Genomic DNA, 17,911 nt, shown 5'->3' with positions numbered 1-17,911 from the left:
TCCCCATGGTACAACCAAGAACTGCGTTCACATAAACAAAGAGTTAGAAAGTTAGAGGGATTATTTCGTCGCTCTCACACAGAAGAATCCCTAAAAGCAGGAAAAGTTGCCTGCTGTCCTATAAGCAGGCTCTGTGTGAGGCCCAAACCAGATATTATTCAAATCTAATAGAAGTCAACAAAAGTAACACTAAATTCCTTTTTAGCGCTGTAGCTAGGCTAACAAACTGTCACAGCAGTAGAGCCCTCAATCCCAGCTACACTCAGCTCTGATGATTTCCTCCTATTTTTTAACAATAAAATAAAAACAATCAGAGATAAATTAGATGAAATTACCCCCGCTATTCGCCCTGAACTAGCCCAAGCTGTAAATCTAACGTCTCATATAAATCCACCTGTAAACCTAGAAAGGTTCACAGCTGTTGATCAAGCAGAGATAACTTCAGCCATTATGTCCTCTAAAAGCTCCACTTGTGTCCTAGACCCCATTCCAAGCTCCTCAAAGACATTCTCCCCCTAATTATAGACCCTATTCTTAATATAATAAATACTTCACTCGAAAGTGCTTATGTTCCACATCCTTCAAACATGCAGTCATTAAACCTCTTCTGAAAAAGCCTAATCTAGATCCCGACCTATTGGTAAACTACAGACCTATTTATAATCTTCCCTTTGTCTCAAAAATCCTTGAAAAAGTTGTAGTAAAACAGCTTTGTCGCCACCTGCAGGACAATAACTTATTTGAAGTTTTCCAGTCAGGGTTCAGAGCCCACCACAGCACTGAAACTGCACTAGTTAAAGTCACAAATGATTTGTTATTAGCCGCTGACGATGGACTGGTCTCAATCCTGGTTCTGTTGGACCTCAACGCAGCGTTTGACACCATCGACCACAACATTCTACTGCAGAGGTTAGAATGTGATGTAGGTGTTGGAGGAACAGCCCTCAGCTGGTTTAAATCCTATCTATCTGATAGGTACCAATTTGTTAATGTAAACAAGAGCCCCTCACCTTGCTCTAAAGTAATTTACGGTGTGCCACAGGGTTCTTGGTCCAATTCTGTTTACTCTTTATATGCTGCCATTAGGCAACATTATCAGGTCACATGGCATTAACTTCCACTGCTCTGCAGATGACACTCAGCTGTATTTATCAATGAAACCTGATCAGAGCGATCAAGTAGACAGACTTAGTACTTGTGTGAAGGAGATAAAAACCTGGATGACACTTAACTACCTGCTTCTTAACCCTGAAAAAACCGAGGTCATTGTGCTTGGCCCTAAGCATCTACGAGACTCTCTATCTGAGCAGATAGTCACACTGGACAATGTCAGTGAAGCCTCCAGTTCTACTGTAAGAAATCTTGGAGTCTTATTTGACCAGGAGCTCTCATTTAAAGCTCATATAAATCAAGCTTGTAAAACAGCCTATTTCCATTTGCGCAACAAGAGCCAAAATCAGAAGAATCCTGCCTAAAAGTGATGCTGAAAAACTTATCCATGCATTTGTAACGACTAGATTAGACTACTGTAACTCCCTGCTTGCAGCGTGTCCTAAAAGCTCCATAAAAAGCTTTCAACTGGTTCAAAATGCAGCAGCAAGATTACTAACAGGAACAAAAAGAAGAGAGCACATTACGCCGGTGCTGAAGTCTCTTCACTGGCTCCCCGTCGAGTCTAGAATCAAATTTATAATTCTACTCTTGACCTACAAAGCCATAAATGACATGGCCCCATCCTACCTCAAAGATGCTATAGAACCATATCATCCAAACAGAGCTCTTCGCTCTCAGAATGCTGGCCTTCTGGTGGTCCCAAGAGTCTCTAAAAGTACTGTAGGAGGTAGAGCGTTTAGCTACCAAGCTCCTGTGTTATGGAATCTACAGCATCTACAGCATCTACAGCATCTAGAGCATCTACAGCATCTAGAGCATCTAGAGCATCTAGAGCATCTAGAGCATGTTCTGCCTGTTCTGCACATGAAAGCTTCTGCATTTCGCCAACACGAGCATCATAACCTCATATAATCGACCTTTATTAAACAAAGAAAGTCCCTCTGATGTTCAAATCCCTCCCCCTTTCCCCCCCTTCTCCCCCCCTTTTCCCCCTCCCCCTGCTCACCATAATGTGGCTAAATACTTCTCTTCTTCTTCATTTGCATCCTGAAGTTTGGACAGTACTTACTTTCCTAGAAAAGTAACTGATTCATACTTTGTCATGTCTATTTCATATTTGTAGTGTTTTCCACGTGTATCACTTGATAATTTTCTTCTCAAACTGCCATTTAGCTGATGTAAAACTGTGATACTTATTTACCACAGAGACTTTCACCAAACGTCATCGTCACAAATCCCGGAGAACCTGTCATGGGATAACGATTTCCCCAGGCACAACCAGCCTTCACTTCACTCATCATCATCACAAACATGTAAAAAGTGAGTATGCTCAATTTTCTAACATAAATGCTAACCTGCTAACTGCAATTCTGAACCTCTTCTGAACTCCAAAGCGTCACCTTCCCCGTTACCGTGGATAACATGCTAGCCCCCATTCTCGGATTGTGCCTTAATGGTCCTCTGGGACTTGGGGTGGCAGCACCGCGTGAAGGATATGACAGTTCTTTGTATTGAAGTGTCTAAAGCAGTTATCCTCCAGCTCCCGACAATCGATCCCTTCTGCGGGAAACCTAAGGCAATCAGGAGCTGTTGCTTGGTGTCATTTAGCCCAGTCTTGTCTGTTCTTCTAACTCAATAGACACTTTACCTGTTCTACCTCGATATTTTCCATAGTCGTACATACCAAGCGACAATTGGACAGTGTGCTTATCACTTTTTTTTTATTTCTTTGTCGTAATTGTACATTTAAAGGACAAATATGATGCATTATTAGGTTTGTTCTCAGCCTTTAAACGTGCTTTTGAGTGCCTTTAGTTTGGCATCTCATGTTTTATATATATTTTTAAATAACAGACAAAATTTCATTTGGATCTTGGCTGTTTCCCTCGGGACTAGCTGAGTTTTGGCGCTATCTTTTGGCTGCAGAGGGAATAGACAGACATAGATCATGTGTTGCTCGTGGATAGCACACTCTCTGTGGGGCAGAGTTCAAAACTGGCTCTTGACAACGGATCGTTCCCATTTCATGCTTCAAAGAAAGACTACGGCCCAAAAAGAGTTTTGACGCTCGGAGACAGAGGACGTTCTAACCAGGACGAGCGTGAATGAAGCTAAATGTGCTCCAGCTGAGTTTTCTCCTTCACTCTGGAACTCCTCAAGGTTTCTACTTTTTCCCAAAGAGTAGTTTTCCTGGCCGAGGAGGAGGGTCTAAAGACAGGGGACCCTGGGACATTTGTCTAAGGACACTTGGGATATGAATGACATTTAATACTAATCTGAATAATGGTACATTTTTGGTTGGAATTTAAAAATAGCTGATAGAAGTGGGTTGAGCATTTACCCACCAACTGGAAAGGAACATGTTCAAACCTTTTAGGTTAATTTCAACATAAACCAACTGTTACTCAAACGTAGTTTCCTTTCCTCTCATATTCATGTGGTCTGAGAGACAGGATGAGCTCTGATTGCACTAAAGTACAATGAGCTGTGATGAGCCCAGGACCAGAGACAACAGGCCTGATTGTAATGAAGACCCCCCCCCAGGGACACTCATAGACCACCCTCCAAGGGACACACACAGACCCCCCCAGGGACACTCACAGACCCCCCCCCAGGGACACTCACAGACCCCCCTCCCAGGGACACTCACAGACCCCCCCCAGGGACACTCACAGACCCCCCTCCCAGGGACACTCACAGACCCCCCTCCCAGGGACACTCACAGACCCCGCCAGGGACACTCACAGACCCCCCTCCCAGGGACAATCACAGACCCCCCCCGGGACACTCACAGACCCCCCTCCCAGGGACACTCACAGACCCCCCTCCCAGGGACAATCACAGACCCCCCTCCCAGGGACACTCACAGACCCCCCTCCCAGGGACAATCACAGACCCCCCTCCCAGGGACACTCACAGACCCCCCTCCCAGGGACACTCGGCTCCTCCAGGCTCTTCTTCCATTGCTCCATCTCGTGCGTCACTGCAGACGTGTCACATGACTCCTCCATTGAGCTCCAATCTACGCCATTTTGAATCTACTGCACTCGCGCTCAGAGCCAAGTCACTTTAGTGGAGATGGATCCAACATCAAACACAGAGCAACCGAGAGAAGCTTTCATAGTCAAACTGAACTGAACGAGCAAACGTAACAACACACAACAGTAACGTAACAATACACAACACACAACACTAACGTAACAATACACAACACACAACACTAACGTAACAATACACAACACACAACACTAACGTAACAATACACAACACTAACGTAACAACACACAACACACAACACTAACGTAACAATACACAACACACAACACTAACGTAACAATACACAACACTAACGTAACAACACACGACACACAACACTAACGTAACAATACACAACACTAACGTAACAACACACAACACTAACGTAACAACACACAACACTAACGTAACAATACACAACACACAACACTAACGTAACAATACACAACACACAACACTAACGTAACAATACACAACACTAACGTAACAACACACAACACACAACACTAACGTAACAATACACAACACTAACGTAACAACACACAACACTAACGTAACAATACACAACACACAACACTAACGTAACAATACACAACACACAACACTAACGTAACAATACACAACACTAACGTAACAACACACAACACACAACACTAACGTAACAATACACAACACTAACGTAACAACACACAACACTAACGTAACAATACACAACACTAACGTAACAACACACAACACTAACGTAACAACACACAACACTAACGTAACAACACACAACACTAACGTAACAACACACAACACTAACGTAACAACACACAACACTAACGTAACAACACACAACACTAACGTAACAACACACAACACACAACACTAACGTAACAACACACAACACTAATGTAACAACACACAACACACAACACTAACGTAACAATACACAACACTAACGTAACAACACACAACACTAACGTAAAAATACACAACACTAACGTAACAACACACAACACTAACGTAACAACACACAACACTAACGTAACAACACACAACACACAACACTAACGTAACAACAAACAACACTAACGTAACAACACACAACACACAACACTAACGTAACAACACACAACACACAACACTAACGTAACAACACACAACACTAACGTAACAACACACAACACTAACGTAACAACACACAACACTAACGTAACAACACACAACACTAACGTAACAACACACAACACTAACGTAACAACACACAACACACAACACTAACGTAACAATACACAACACTAACGTAACAACACACAACACACAACACTAACGTAACAATACACAACACTAACGTAACAACACACAACACTAACGTAACAACACACAACACTAACGTAACAACACACAACACACAACACTAACGTAACAATACACAACACTAACGTAACAACACACAACACACAACACTAACGTAACAATACACAACACACAACACTAACGTAACAATACACAACACTAACGTAACAACACACAACACTAACGTAACAATACACAACACTAACGTAACAACACACAACACTAACGTAACAATACACAACACTAACGTAACAACACACAACACTAACGTAACAATACACAACACTAACGTAACAACACACAACACTAACGTAACAACACACAACACTAACGTAACAATACACAACACTAACGTAACAACACACAACACTAATGTAACAACACACAACACACAACACTAACGTAACAATACACAACACTAACGTAACAACACACAACACTAACGTAAAAATACACAACACTAACGTAACAACACACAACACTAACGTAACAACACACAACACTAACGTAACAACACACAACACACAACACTAACGTAACAACAAACAACACTAACGTAACAACACACAACACACAACACTAACGTAACAACACACAACACACAACACTAACGTAACAACACACAACACTAACGTAACAACACACAACACTAACGTAACAACACACAACACTAACGTAACAACACACAACACTAACGTAACAACACACAACACTAACGTAACAACACACAACACACAACACTAACGTAACAATACACAACACTAACGTAACAACACACAACACTAACGTAACAATACACAACACTAACGTAACAACACACAACACTAACGTAACAATACACAACACTAACGTAACAACACACAACACTAACGTAACAACACACAACACTAACGTAACAACACACAACACACAACACTAACGTAACAATACACAACACTAACGTAACAACACACAACACTAACGTAACAACACACAACACTAACGTAACAACACACAACACACAACACTAACGTAACAATACACAACACTAACGTAACAACACACAACACACAACACTAACGTAACAATACACAACACACAACACTAACGTAACAACACACAACACTAACGTAACAACACACAACACTATTTTTGCTCCCATTTTTCATAAGCTGAACTCAAATATATGAAACTTTTTCTATAAACACAAAAGACCCAAAGCTCTCAAATATGATTAACAAATGTGTTTTACTGAACAATTCATATGATTATTATTAATCCATCCCAGCTCACGGTGCATGACGAGCCTTATGCCGCGCACACGCCGCAGCATCAAAAGCCTCCTTTACGTTCAGAGTCTATGTCAACACGCGTCTTGGGCGTCCTGCGTTTTGAGCATTGGGCGTGGCGCTTTTAGACACAGAAAAGTTCAACAAAGCTCAACTTTTCTGCGTTGGACGCGGCGCAGCAGCCAATCAGAGATGAGGCTCCAGTGACGTGCTGCACGACCCGGAAGAAGACCCAAAACAAACCTACAACGATAAAAATAAATCCTCCAGACGCAGCTCTTGGAGCAAATAAAGATATTGACTAAACTCTGCTCAGCTCTGAAGCATCTGCAGGTCGAGCCTGAATGTGACGTCCCGGTCTGAACGCACTATTAGACTGAGTGACAGATGAATGCGAGGTCCGCTTTGCTTTATTGGGGTCAGAACCCTGGTCAGCGGGTGTTTCCCAGATCCTGAAGCTCTTCGGAGGAATCTACGTCCTCAGAGCTCCAGTTCCATTTCAGTCTCCCCTGGACCTCCCCTGGACCTCACCTCACAGGATTCATTTATTCATTTTCTACCGCTTTATCCCGTTCGGGGTCGCAGGTGACTGGAGCCTATTCCAGTGACTTTGGGCCTTAGGTGGGCTTTAGGTACACCCTGGACTCTCACTTCCCTCTCACATTCATTCACTAGGGCCAATTTAGAGTGGCCAATTTTACCTAACACATGCATGTGTTTGGACGGTGGGAGGAGCCGGAGAACCCGGAGAGAACCCACGGTCTCACAGGATGCACCTGATATATATATATATATATATATATATATATATATATATATATATATATATATATATATATATATATATATATGTGCCAAACCGCCGTAATTGTCGGACCATGTCGGCCTCGGTGAAACTGAGAAAAACAGCATTTTACTTCCCCCCCCAAATTTGTGATTTTTTTTGCATTATGTGAAAGTTGAAGATATGGACCAGCCATTCGTATCAGATAACAGTATTTGCAGCATTAAAAGCATAAATAAAGCCGTTTAAAGTGTGGTAGTTTTGGCTGCTCTCTGGACGTGCAGAGGGGGTGTGACCGCATTTCCATATGAACAGCTGAGCTATTGCAGTCAGCCAATGGGCTGAGCAGCCAGCCGCATGGCTACTTGATAAGCAGCAACACAGGGAGCAACACGCTGCTTTCAACATCAGTTGAAAAATGGATCCTTCTGCTATCGCTTTGGAGCTTAACAGAGGTTGTTACAGCTCCACGCTTTTGGATTATTTCTGCGAAAGTCCGCTTATCCAGATGACTATCTGAGTTCTGAATCTGAATATGAGCTCACAGATGACGAACGTGATTTCATCCAGCTGGAAAATATCCCTAGTCTACGGCTGACCTTAGATGAGGAGGAAGATGGGTTTTGGACAGAGGAAGGAGCGCCCGGTCACGCCGAAGAGCTGGAGCGTGAAATAACAGACACTATAGCCACGGTTACTTTTGCAGGAGAGAATGAAGAGATGGAAAAGATCCGTAACTTTGACTGCAAATGTTACTCAAGAAGAAAAGAAAATTCTCTCCTCTCAAGAGAATCGTGTAGCGGGAAACTCACTCCAGAACTGATGTACAAGGCGTAAGTAATGATTAATATTAAATACGCCTGTTTTGGTGTGCTGTTGTGGTCGTGTTCGTGTTGAGCCATCACAAGCTAGCTAGCCACGTTGCGCCGCTAGCCCAGAGCCGGCCGTGTCCCGCTCCTCCGCCTTTTAAGTCTTAAATACGAAGTAAACGTCAGAATGTGAATAATGCAGTATTAATGGCATCACAAACACGCTTGAAAGTTATGTTTTGGTGTGCTGTTGTGGTCGTGTTTGTGTTGTGAGTGCCTGTTTTGGTCTAAACCTGGTGAGCCATCATATCACAAGCTAGCTAGCCACGTGAAGCGTGTTATTCCCATATTACTGTCAACCCTAATCCTTTTTTCCCCCTTTTCAGAATTGGCAAAGACACATAAGACTGACATAATTAAACATTATGATGAAAATGGAGCAACACCACGGTTGAGGAAGAAGCGTGCACAGCCACTGCCACATTCACGCAGGTTCATCAGCCATGAAGTGATTCACACCGTTGTAGAGTTTATCCAAAACTATGCAGAAGTCCATTCCATAATGCTACCTGGTCCACATCCTGGCCATAAGGACTGGCATGTGAAGTTGCTCCCAACCCATGTGACTAAGGCCTCAGTTTGGCGTCTCTACGTGAAGTCTGCTAAGGAGCGTGGTAAGTGTAAAACATTATTTTGATGATTTTCATGTTTTAATGATTAGAGTATAATTAACCATAAGCAACATCTGTTTTCAGGTCTCTCTGTCTTCTACAGATGCACTTTCCCTCGAACCCTCTGCAGCCGGGGCCAATGTATTTCCTGACTCCACTAAAATGTGGCCTTTTTGGTGTCTCCTGTGAAGGGATGCAGAAGAAGGTCAATCCTGATTGACGAAGGCATGTCGTCAAGTAAGGGAAGCAATGAAGTCATAAGCTACATGCATCATTTCTTCAACAACTTCGGTGTTGGAGAAAAATACGTGGATCTTCATTGTGACAACTGCAGTGGCCAAAACAAAAACACTTTCATGTTGTGGTATGCTGCCTGGCGTGTTGGACACAAGCTTCACTACACAATGGACATCCACTTCCTCATTGCTGGCCACACCAAATTCTCCCCTGATTGCGGCTTTGGACTTATCAAGCGAGCATACATGAAGACCAGGGTTGACACTTTGGAAGACATCGCTGAGGTTAGTTTATATTATTTGACTACTGTAATGTGTAAACATTAGCCTGGCAAAACTTCAGTGCTGCTCTCTGCTTAAGATATGTTTCTTCTGTTCTCATTTTTTTACAGTGTCGCCCTTGTCATCAGGGAGTGGAAAACAGCTCTCCTGAGTCTCACCTCAATATCCCACAGCTTGTTGGAACGGCAGATGGCAAAGTGTTTGTCAAGAACTTGGACTGGCAGAAGCATCTGAGTCCCTTCTTCAGACGGCTTCCAAAGATCAAGAGTTATCAGCACTTCAGGTATTTATATTGAAACTCTCACATTGTGTTAAAAAAAAAATAGTTAATGAGTGTTATGTGAAATAGTTAGCCATTTCTTAAATGTCCTGTTATTTGTTTACAGCTTTGATGCCAAGAGACCAGGTGTGGTGCTTGCGGAAAGTCACTGTGAAGCAGAACCAGTGGAATATCAGCTACTACGCAATTCAGCTGTTCTGCCTCCGGTTGACAATCTCCATGTCCTGGTCCCACCTGGACTGAACTTTGACAGGCAGACCTATCTGCATGAAAAAATCAGGCCTTTCTGTGCTGACGAGGCAAAAGACATCACATGCCCAGCGCCGAGAGTCACAGCACAGAAGACGAATGTGCAAAAGAGGCTGCGGACGTAATTGGACTCTGTATATGTATATATATATATATATATATATATATATATATATATATATATATATATATATATATATATATATATATATATATATATATATATATATATATATAACTCTTTCTATAGTATTCCTTCAGCTAAATAGCGTCAAAAAGTTTTACTTCAGTTGAGTTAAAAATCCCCCAAACCCCGAGTGTTTCAGGATGTGATCAGGCTGTTTTATGCCAGAATGAATTGGAAAAGTTTGTGTTTGATTTAGAACATTTGGAATGGACTTGTCTGACACTCAGAGATGAGCTGACCACACCTTTGACTGTTTAACTCGGATTATATATGGTATACATTGCTGCATAAGCATTAAGAGCTACACAATTAGAACACCAATTAAAACACAGTTTTGACATTAAAGAACATATAATGGTAAATTAACCTTTTTAGCATTATATGTTGAACTGTTATAACATTGTTCCCTCATTGAAAACACAGCTGGAGTTGTATTTGTCTTCAATCTCACTTTGATAAATCCGGTGTGCGAGCTTTTCTTCTCTTTTCCCAGTTTTGTGACATCTGCTTAAAATCGAGATGTTTTTAACTCTTGAGCGTTTCTGACTCAAACTCAAACCACCTCCATCACATCAGTGTCACGCTAGAACCACAACTGTTCAATTAAGAGTTTAAAGGCCACACACTCACACACACACAGACACACACACACACACACACACACACAGACACACAGACACACACACACACAGACACACAGACACACACACACACACGCGCACACACACACGCACACACATATCTGCATACACACACACAGACACACAGACACACACACACACACACACAGACACACAGACACACACACACACAAACAGACAGACACACACACACACAGACAGACACACACACACACACGCACACATACACACATATACACACACACACACACACATACACACACACACACTCACTCACACACACACACACACACAGACAGACACACACACACACAGACACACAGACACACACACACACAGACACACACACACAGACACACTCACACACACACACACACAGACACACAGACACACACACACACACAGACGCGCACACACACACATACACACACACACACACACACACACACACACACACACACACACTCACACACACTCACACACACACACACTCACACACACACACACACACACACACACACACACACTCACACACACACACACACACACACACACACACACACACTCAAACCGGGCTGCACTGTCACTCAGGCTAATGGGAAGGCAAGGCCCAAACCACACACAGCTAATGGCACATAAGGTTCTCTGCCAATGGAATCCAGTCAGGAGGAAACTGCTAGCACCGTCCCGCCGCATGCTAACACATGCTAACACATGCTAACACATGCTAACACGGTTCATGTGGAGTAATGAGGAGAGAAAACACACACATGACAGAAGCGCCAACAGTGTCACGGCTGGTGTTAGCAATGGATTTGAAGCGGAAAATAGACTTGATGCTAACGGCTAAGTAATCTGTAGTTATTGAGGAAAATGTTAGCATTGACTGACATTTCATTATATTTCATTATTGTTATTTATTCATCTGTGACGTGGCTCTGAGAATCTGCTGTTTGGAACTCCACAAATCGTCTCCAGACTCGTCCTGGGACCGCCTCCAGTCCAATCACGTTTGCATTTCAACCTCTCCTTGTGTAATGCATTGGCTTTGGAGAATGTAGGATGCATTTTGACCTGGAAATATGAAATGTGGGCTCAAGATATAAGCGAGCATCAGTGGGATTTTGGCGGTTTCTCACGAGACAGAATCAACGTTTGGTGAGAAATGATTCTTTTCCGTTTCTCTCTGCTTTTTGTCATCTTGTTTGCAGCTAAAAGCTCATTGAAGCGCTACCTTCCAGAGGCATTTGGAAACACATAGATGCTTCTGTCCATCATCTGTGTCGTTTTGTCCGTCATCTGGTCCATATGCAATCATTTCACTCAGAAGTGTTCCAGGCACAAAAGAGAGCGAGTGTGTGGACTTCTCACAACTTACTTTGCATGACTTAAATGGGCCGGTGCGGTTCACTGGAGAGACTTTCAGAACCAGACAAAAAAAAACACAGTTGGAGAGAAAATACAGGAGGAGAGACGGACTCAGCTCGGTGGAAGGGTGACGCAGGGACATGAGGACACATATTAATCCCTGTGGCATATGCGCGGTGAACAGAGGAGACAAGGGCGGGACTTTGATGGATGGGGGGCACATCACCAGGGTGAGGGACCAGGAAAGACTCAGGACAAATGACGGGAGCAAAGAGGATGAGGGCGGATGGAGTCGGACAGGCTGTCATAAACGCTCGCCCTCCAGGATCTGACCCAGTCCAACCTGAGGGAGGAGTCACGATGCTGCCGGGACGGAAGAGGAGACAGCAAGGACCAGCAGCGTTCAGGTGCGTGTGACAGGGGCGACAGGGGCGACCACATCCACCAGGGGTCACTAAGAAACCTTCACCGAGGTCCAGTCTGAGAACATTCCCACTTTTGGATCATAATATTATTATATCATAACATCAAGCGTATTATAATCTAAGTCTAATGTCTAATGATTAAATACATTTAAATATGTTATTGTTTTTTAATCTACAGTTCCTCTTCTGTTTGCAGATGACACTATGACTCTGACTCCACTTATGGAGGAACTTCATGAAGAGCAAGGAGGTTATTCCACTTCTTTTCAAGCAAACAAGTTCTCTTTGAATGTAAAACAAATAAGGAGTTACACAAAACGTTTTATCAACCCTTTTTTTGGGTGTTCAACTTCATTACTTTGGTGTCGTCTGCAACAAAGTTACATACTAAGGCAAACTAAGAAGAATTATAGTTATATTCATAATGCTGTTATGTCAACTTTGTATTTTCTTTAATTTACCCATTCCTCTTGTACTGTAACATGGTCTTTTTTTTCATAAAAAAAAAAAAGATTTTTGGCCTGTAGGCTTTACTAGACAGGAAATATAGCGTAAAATGGGGGATAAAAGAGAAGGGAGGACACGCCAAGTGGTGAGTTTGAGTAGGGACTCGATGCTTTAACCACTCAGCCACCGGCAGCACCGGGGCTGCTTTTGGCAACTTTTAACTGGGCACTTAACCTGTTTCCATCCAAATATTTCCCCCTGTGCACAAAGGTTGAACCCAAATGGCATTGCTTATTAAAGAGGATCTTATGTTCCACATGTGAGTGTGATGCATCATTAGAAAGCTTCTAGTTTCTGCAGATGTGCACATGTTACACTGTCAGGGCTTCAGAACTTACACTACAGAGGCCCAAACATAAACAAAACATCCTTTTTTTAGTCTCTGCTGAATATTGTCAATTTGTAATGGTCCTGAGCAGGACATACTTCATTGTGTGCATATGCTGTTCACTGCACATGCTGTTGTCATGACAACAACTGTGTAAAGTTTCAGATCTCTAGGAACAGGCATTTTGGTGCTGTTGACCTTTTTGTATCAAAAAGTATATTCGGAACAAGTGATCCACATATGTGCCAACTGTGCCAAACTGTTTTATTACAATTTTAGCTCCTCTATGATCATAAAACATACATTTTGATGTTTTGTAGGCCACCAATACCCATTATAACTGCTAAAAACAATTTATGTGAAAATGTGTAAATTGAGTTTACCCATGAATTTCCCATATAGAGGTTAAAAAAAATATATATATATATAAAATTATAATATTTTCATTTTATTTTTGTATTGGTATAATAATACATATATCTAACTAAATGTACGTCCAAAAGGCTAATAAAATCAGAAAACGTTATGCGCAAAATCCTGCCGAGAAATCTGGCTCTTTACAGCCTTCCCGGAGCCTTACGCACGAGAATACAGAAGATTCTGTGTCAATAAGCCCTTTGTCCCGCCCCTCTTTCTAAAGCTATTCTCATTGGCTAGAATAATATGTCAATCAAAGTCTGCTACGTCACTCACATGCGGCACTATTTAGATGTAAACAGAGGAATCCATGTGCGTTGCAAGCGGCACATTTTTTTTTGCGGAGGCTGTAGCAAACAAACCCGTGGACAGAAAAAAATGGTGGATGGTCTCATTCTGTAGGAAACAGTCTGAAGAAAAGAAGGATATCCAACATTATTTTATAAGTCAAACAGGTCATTTGTTATGGACAGAGAAATGCGCGAGAAACAAAGAAAAGTTAGTTTACTTGACAATATCTCGAAATCGGATAACTTCAGGAAAAATACAAGTGGATATTGTTTTTCAATGATTCCTTACGGACAGACTGAGCACAAGGATGTACAGAATTAAAGCCGTTTCGTCCGTCATAAACAGCAAACAGGACATGCGTTTGTAAAAGTTGAGACTTTCTCACAAACTATTGGCAATTGCTTCTTGGGGCATATTATTCAATGTAAATCAATGACATATTCGTTTTGTTGAGAAAATAATCTTTAAAATGATGTATGGCTTGCTGGTATTGACCACGGAAATACAAGTGATGATGTAAGAGAACATTTGAGATATGGAAAATGCTCTCCGGCCACAGGTGGATGGTAACAGGTTAAGAAAACTCAGAGGCATAATATTCCTGACACCAAGAGAAGGGAAGGACCGACTGGACTGTGCCTCATATAGACTATTTCTATTCTGAATGTGAACTATTGTATCTACACTTCAATTATGTCCAAAAGAATTAAATAAATCCTCCCAAACTTAATCCACAATGATCAAGATTCATGACCAAACGACAAACACAAGACGACATAAGACGATCCTTACACATAATGAGACAAATACAAAAACAACTAAACAAAATGTATTTTGGACACTGAGAAGGCTTTTGATTCTGTTTACTCGACATATTTATTTAAAGTGCTAAACAAATTTCAAATCGATGATTTAATTATACAAAATATTGGGACTCTTTACGATGGTCCAACATCAAGAAGTAAAATCAATGGTCATCTGACAGATCCACTGACTCTGGACAGAGGGGTCAGGCAGGGTTGTGCCTGGTCTCTCCTCCTGTTTGCTTTGTATTTGGAACCATTCGACCAATTTATTACACAATCGAAATCAATTTGTGGTGTCACAATTGATGACATGGAACATAAAGTTGCTGCAGATGATGTTCTATTGTATTTGACCAAATCAGACATTTCCATATCTAATGTGATGCATTTTCCTCAAGAAGTTTGTCCAATATCTGGATAAACCACGATCATCTCCACTGTCTTCTCGGCGTTGACAGACTCGACAGACTCATCTCCCGAGATGAGCCCCATGAGGCTGGTGTCGTCATGGCGGGGAGGGTGGTGTCGTCATGGCGATGAGGGTGGTGTCGTCCGCAAACTTGATTAGTTTAACGGAGTCATGGCTGGAGGTGCAGCAGTTTGTGTACAGAAGAGCAGGGGAGAAAGTACACAGCCCTGTGGAGTCCTGTGCTGATAGTCCCAGTGTCTGAGACATTCTTTCCCAGCTACACATACTGCCTCCGATTTGTCAGGAAGTCAGTGTTCCCCCTGCAGGTGGAGCCAGAGCTCCCCCTGCAGGTGGAGGTCAGCGCTCCCCCTGCTGGTGGAGTCAGTGCAGCGCTCCCCCTGCAGGTGGAGTCAGCCCTCCCCCTGCAGGTGGAGTCAGTGCTCCCCCTGCAGGTGGAGTCAGGCACGTTGAGCTGGGAGAGCTAGTCCTGGAGCAGAGCAGGATGTGGTGTTGATGCAGAGCTGAAGTCCACAAACAGGATCCTGACGTAGGTTCCCGGGGAGTCCAGATAGTGCAAGATGAAGTGGAGAGCTAGGTTGATGGCGTCGTCCACAGACCTGTTGGCTCTGTAGGTGAACTGCAGGGGTCCTGCAGGGAGGAGGTGAGGGACTTGAGGTGGGGGAGGACCAGGCGCCTGTTGTCCCCTCTTGGGGACAGGGACGATGATGGACGACTTGCATGTTGGGACATGGTATGACTCCAGGAGTTGTTAAAAATGTCTTTGAAGACATGAGTGAGCTCCTCTGCACAGTGTCTCAGGGTGGAGGGGGAGACACCATCTGGTCCAGCAGCTTTTTTGAGGTTGGATTTCCAAAAGAGCCTCTTCACATCTTGTCTTTTAACTGAGAGAGTGGTGGGGGTTAGCACAGGTAACCACGATGGGGTGATGGTCTCAAACCTTGAGTAGAAGGTATTAAGTTCTTAGGCCAGTTTGCGGTTGTCTGCAGCGTGGGGCGCTCTGGGCTTTCAGTTTGATCTGGAAATCATTCTAAAAACACTGCATGTCTTGCATGAATCTTGCCCTTTGTACTGATAATCGCATGGGTTTGTGCTGTTCTTTTGAGTCATGGTGTTTTGAAAGAGAGTTCCAGGAGTGTTGCGGAAATGGTTTCACCAAAAAAAACGAGTTGGTAAAAGCCGATTTAGACTGGAGCGTGTTGTTGTGAGAGGTGCCAGCTGCCGCTCTGAAAGCCACAGATGAGCTTTGAAATAGCAGCACTCCACCGTCTGCGGAAGCATCCACACCATCAGACCACATTGTGTGGGCTCCAGGAGAGAGAGGTGGAAGAACATGGCAGAAAAAGACTAATCCTACCAATATTGTCAATACCAAAGTCAATATTTTTATTTCAGTACTGACTGAAAACATGGATTCTATTGCTCAAATCTTAATACTTAAAACACTCTACTGCCCTCTTGAGGACAGAAGCTTCATGCTCAATGTGGGCGTGGCCTGACAACAAAAGGTTCTTTCTCTTCTGTAACTCCTCCAAAGACCCTCGTTTGTATAGAAATGTATGACTGTGGTCAAGAGGGACCAAACGCCCGACACAATCATTATATTATAAGTTATATTGTGCTGTAGAAGAAGTTATAGCTATGATTCTATCTACAATCTGTTTTGGGGTGAAAATAAGGATTGCAACCTCTAGATACTGAGGTGAAATAATTCATACATTTTAATGCATTTTAACACAAAACTCATTGTTTGGAATAGAAACAGAAATCACTAGTATTACTACCAATATCAGACAAAATGATCATCAGGGACGAAAGATATAGAACTTTGCATTAGATTGTTGTAAGGTTTGAGTATTGTGAACTACAAACACAACTATATCTGAAGGTTTGATCCCAGGACTGACAGAAGTGAGACTGAATCAGCCGAGGGCAGGAGTGGAAAGTAACAAAGTACAAATAAAAGTACTGTACTTAAGTAGAATATTTACTTACAGTGGATCATTTTTACTTTCACATTACTAACTACAGTTGAGAACAGTCTTTCTTCACTTTCTACTCCACGACCTTTTTAACAGGACAAAAGTATGTTTCAGACGCCTGACACGATGAGGAGTTATTTTTTGCACATTCGTAGTTGAAGTCCAAACTTTGAGCAAAATATACAAACAGAAACAGCCAGAGCAATTTAGATTCAACACAAAATCTGTCTGAAATACCTTTACTTTTTACTCCTAGTACATTTTAAAAAGAGTGTCTTAATGAATGAGTTGATTAGCAGTGGTGGGATCTTCTAGAACAGGTTCAAATGCAGTCCATATAGTGGCGTTTGTGTCGGCACATATGGAGGAAAATGTTAGCTTTTCAATTAGCGTGGCAGGTGGCGAGGCCCGCGACGGCGTTGGATGGTAAGTGCAGGGCTGGTAAATGTATGCTAATGAAGGT

The 17,911-nt window shown here is 42.6% G+C and overlaps 1 protein-coding gene across 2 annotated transcripts in view; it reads right to left on the bottom strand.

Moving 5' to 3' along the window:
• The window catches only part of nlgn2a (neuroligin 2a), a 256,908-nt gene that overhangs the window by 64,021 nt on the left and 174,976 nt on the right, over positions 1–17,911 (bottom strand). The gene's annotated exons all lie outside the window — the stretch shown is intronic.

This window comes from Eucyclogobius newberryi, unplaced genomic scaffold, assembly GCF_026437365.1.
Source record: "Eucyclogobius newberryi isolate DKJ021-1_F unplaced genomic scaffold, fEucNew1.0.hap1 SCAF_22, whole genome shotgun sequence".
In the NCBI taxonomy this organism is placed as follows: Eukaryota; Metazoa; Chordata; class Actinopteri; order Gobiiformes; family Gobiidae; genus Eucyclogobius; species Eucyclogobius newberryi.
The sequence above is the reverse complement of the archived record's forward strand: the minus strand, read 5'-3'. Positions and strand labels throughout refer to the sequence as shown.